This window comes from Cheilinus undulatus, linkage group 16 (genome assembly GCF_018320785.1).
Source record: "Cheilinus undulatus linkage group 16, ASM1832078v1, whole genome shotgun sequence".
Classification (NCBI taxonomy): Eukaryota; Metazoa; Chordata; class Actinopteri; order Labriformes; family Labridae; genus Cheilinus; species Cheilinus undulatus.
In genome coordinates this window covers 95,271-100,000 of record NC_054880.1, presented here as the reverse complement: position 1 = coordinate 100,000, position 4,730 = coordinate 95,271, and the positions used below count along the sequence as shown (strand labels likewise).

The 4,730-nt window shown below is 44.2% G+C and overlaps 1 protein-coding gene across 5 annotated transcripts in view; it reads right to left on the bottom strand.

Moving 5' to 3' along the window:
- The window catches only part of rims2b (regulating synaptic membrane exocytosis 2b), a 137,457-nt gene extending 134,597 nt beyond the window's left edge, over positions 1–2,860 (bottom strand). For all 5 annotated transcript variants that reach the window (XM_041808726.1, XM_041808728.1, XM_041808729.1 and 2 more), the window contains exon 1: positions 2,731–2,860. The gene's annotated coding sequence lies outside the window, so the exon portion shown is untranslated. The remainder of the gene's footprint in view (positions 1–2,730) is intronic.
- Between the last annotated feature and the right edge of the window lie 1,870 nt (positions 2,861–4,730).

Sequence of the window (4,730 nt, the reverse complement as noted above, 5' to 3'; positions counted from 1 at the left end):
CTGTCTGACTGACTGACTGTCTGTCTGTCTGTCTGACTGACTGTGTCTGTCTGACTGTCTGTCTGTCTGTCTGACTGACTGTCTGACTGTCTGACTGACTGACTGTCTGTCTTTCTCTCTGACTGTCTGTCAGAAACTACCAGGGTCTAAATGATGACCCCCTTTAGAGCTACCAGGGTCTAAATGATGACCCCCTTTAAAACTACCAGGGTCTAAATGATGACCCCGCTTTAGATCTACCAGGGTCTAAATGATAACCCCCTTTAGAGCTACCAGGGTCTAAATGAGGAACCCCTTTAGAGCTACCAGGGTCTATATGACCCCTTTTTGAGCTACTCGGGTCTAAATGATGAACCCCTTTAGAGCTACCAGGGTCTATATGACCCCTTTTTGAGCTACCAGGGTCTTAATGATGAACCCCTTTAGAACTTCCAGGGTCTAAATGATGACCCCCTTTAGAGCTACCAGGGTCTTTATGACCCCCTTTAGAACTACCAGGGTCTAAATGAGGAACCCCTTTAGAGCTACCAGGGTCCAAATGACCCCTTTTATATCTACCAGAGTCTAAATGACCCTCTTTAGATCTACCAGGGTCTAAATGATGACACCCCCCCCCCCCTTTAAAGCTACCAGGGTCTAAATGACCCCCTTTAGAACTACCAGGGTCTAAATGACCCCTTTTAGATCTACCAGGGTCTAAATGATGACCCCTTTAGAACTACCAGGGTCTAAATGATCCCCTTTAGAGCTACCAGGGTCTAAATGATGACCCCCTTTAGAACTACCAGGGTCTAAATGAATCCCTTTAGATCTACCAGGGTCTAAATGATGACCCTCCTTTTGAGCTACCAGGGTCTAAATGAGGAACCCCTTTAGAGCTACCAGGGTCTAAATGACCCCTTTTAGAGCTACCAGGGTCTAAATGACACCCTTTAGATTTACCAGGGTCTTAATGATGACCCCCTTTAGATCTACCAGGGTCTAAATGAGCCCCTTTAGATCTACCAGGGTCTAAATGATGACCCCCTTTAGAACTACAAGGGTCTAAATGATGACCCCCTTTAGAGCTACCAGGGTCTTAATGACCCCCTTAACTCTACCAGGGTCTAAATGATGACCCTCTTTAGAGCTACCAGGGTCTAAATGACCCCTTTTATAGCTACCAGGGTCTAAATGACCCCCTTTAGATCTACCAGGGTCTAAATGAGCCCCTTTAGATCTACCAGGGTCTAAATGATGACCCCCTTTAGAACTACAAGGGTCTAAATGATGACCCCCTTTAGAGCTACCAGGGTCTTAATGACCCCCTTTAGCTCTACCAGGGTCTAAATGATGACCCTCTTTAGAGCTACCAGGGTCTAAATGACCCCTTTTATAGCTACCAGGGTCTAAATGACCCCTTTTAGATCTACCAGGGTCTAAATAATGACCCCCTTTAGAACTACCAGGGTCTAAATGATGACCCCCTTTAGAACTACCAGGGTCTAAATGATAACCCCCCTTTAGATCTACCAGGGTCTAAATGATGACCCCCTTTAGAACTACCAGGGTCTAAATGACCCCCTTTAGAGCTACCAGGCTCTAAATGACCCCCTTTAGAGCTACCAGGGTCTAAATGATGACCCCCCCCTTTAGAGTTACCAGGGTCTAAATGACCCCTTTTATAGCTACCAGGGTCTAAATGACCCCCTTTAGATCTACCAGGGTCTAAATGATGACCCCCTTTAGAGCTACCAGGGTCTAAATGATTGTAAAACTGCTCTGTCCCATATCAGGGTGGTTGATTAGATCAAGGGTTCCCAAAGAGGGGTTCAGGACCCTAAGGGGGTTCAGGAGACCTTTAATCCAGAATTGTGAAAATATTCAGTCTAAACTAAAACCAGGGTTTCTGAGTCCGGTCTGTGATAAACCACAGTGATCTGAACCAAGATGTAAATCTCTTCATGATGCGTCCTGCAGCATCGTTTACTCTAGCCTCCTGCAGGGGTGCTGGGGGTCCCCGGTCTCTGACGCTGTTGTTTTGGGTTCAGAGCCTGAAGAGTCTGGAAAGGTCTGGATGAGTTTAGGCGATCAGGTCAGAACTTTATTGATCTGGAAGGACATTTCAGTTGTATTCACATCCGAGTGTCCGCTTGAACCAGGCCTCAGACCACCACCCCAAGGGGTCCCAGGCCTAGGCTCTAGGTGTACTGACCTAAACAAACTGGACTCTGGACTTAAGTGTATTCAGATCCAGGACCAGGCCCCCAGTGTGAGAGCAGCCTTAGAGATGCTGGTCATACAGAGAAATGTAGAGCTGATGCTGGAGAATGGTTCTGGTTTAAACGGATCCAGACATTCAGCCAATCAGAACAGAGGATGGATCAGCTGGAAACATGGGCACACATGTTCTGACATTACCCATAATGCACTTCATGACCTATCATCGTCACACCAATAATATCAGAAGTCTGAGAGAACCAGCAGTCTGTGCCAATAATCAATCAACGTTACTGTGCACCAATCAGGGATCGGTAGGTTCTGGTCCTGGTGTCATGGTGACCCCATCAGTTGGTTCAGTGAATAAAGAAACAATCAGAGGCATGGAGCAGCTCCGTGGTCCTTCTGCGGTCACAGCAGCGGTCAGACAGCCCGCTCTCCTCCCCTCATCCACGGACACGGAACCTGCTGTCCTCGGTGGTTATTCCTCCATGCATGTGTCCCTCCGCCCCCTCTCCCGCGGTCACTCACCGTCTCTCCGCGACTCTGTCGCCTCCTCACGCCGCGGTCACGTCCATTCCCCCGGGGTTCCTCCTCTCATCGTGGCCGCCTGTTGGGCCCTCCCGGTCGGCCTGCGGCTGTCTCCGATCCCGCTGCGGTGTCTCGGTGCTTCTCGGTGATAAATAAGCCAGAGAGCAGACGGTAAGGACAGCATCCATAGGCTGAGGAGGGGAGAGGGCGGGGCCACAGTGTGACGTAGTTACGCACACCAAAGATCAGCTGGTGTGAGAGAGGGAAAGAGGTCTAAACATACAGCTGCAGACAAAGATAGAACCTACTACGAGGATTTAAAGATAGAACACAGAGAGGTAGAACTGTAAATATAGAACACTGAGAGGAAGAACTGTAAATATAGAACACTGAGAGGTAGAACTGTAAATATAGAACACTGAGAGGAAGAACTGTAAATATAGAACACTGAGAGGTAGAACTGTAAATATAGAACACAGAGAGGAAGAACTGTAAATATAGAACACAGAGACGAAGAACTGTAAATATAGAACACAGGGAGGTAGAACTGTAAATATAGAACACAGAGAGGTAGAACTGTAAATATAGAACACAGAGAGGTAGAACTGTAAATATAGAACACACAGGGAGGTAGAACTGTAAATATAGAACACAGAGAGGTAGAACTGTAAATATAGAACACAGAGAGGTAGAACTGTAAATATAGAACACTGAGAGGTAGAACTGTAAATATAGAACACAGAGAGGAAGAACTGTAAATATAGAACACACAGGGAGGTAGAACTGTAAATATAGAACACAGAGAGGTAGAACTGTAAATATAGAACACAGAGAGGTAGAACTGTAAATATAGAACACTGAGAGGTAGAACTGTAAATATAGAACACAGAGAGGTAGAACTGTAAATATAGAACACAGAGAGGTAGAACTGTAAATATAGAACACAGAGAGGTAGAACCGTAGAAATAGAACACAGAGAGAGGTAGAACTGTAAATATAGAACACAGAGAGAGGTAGAACCTGTAAATATAGAACACAGAGAGGTAGAACTGTAAATATAGAACACAGAGAGGTAGAACCGTAGAAATAGAACTCAGAGAGAGGTAGAAGTATAGAAATCGAAATCACAGAGAGGTAGAACTGTTGAAACAGAACTAACAAAGAAGTAGAAGTATAGAAATAGAACACACAGAGAGGTAGAACTGTAGAAATAGAACTCACAGAGAGGTAGAAGTATAGATATAGAACACACAGAGAGGTAGAAGTGTAGAAATAGAACTCACAGAGAGGTAGAACTGTTGAAATAGAACTTACAGAGAAGTAGAAGTATAGAAATAGAACACACAGAGAGGTAGAACTGTAAAAATTGAACTCACAGAGAGGTAGAAGTATAGATATAGAACACCGAGAGGTAGAACTGTAAATATAGAACTCACAGAGAGGTAGAACTGTAGAAATAGAACTCACAGAGAGGTAGAAGTATAGATATAGAACACGGAGAGGTAGAACTGTAAATATAGAACACAGAGAGGGGTAGAACTGTAAATATAGAACACAGAGAGGAAGAACTGTAAAAATAGAACACAGAGAGGAAGAACTGTAAATATAGAACACATAGAGGAAGAACTGTAAATATAGAACACAGAGAGGAAGAACTGTAAATATAGAACACAGAGAGGTAGAACTGTAAATATAGAACACAGAGAGGGGTAGAACTGTAAATATAGAACACAGAGAGGTAGAACTGTGAATATAGAACACAGGGAGGTAGAACTGTAAATATAGAACACAGAGAGGGGTAGAACTGTAAATATAGAACACAGAGAGGAAGAACTGTAAATATAGAACACAGAGAGGTAGAACTGTAAATATAGAACACAGAGAGGTAGAACTGTAAATATAGAACACAGAGAGGGGTAGAACTGTAAATATAGAACACAGAGAGGTAGAACTGTAAATATAGAACACTGAGAGGTAGAACTGTAAATATAGAACACAGA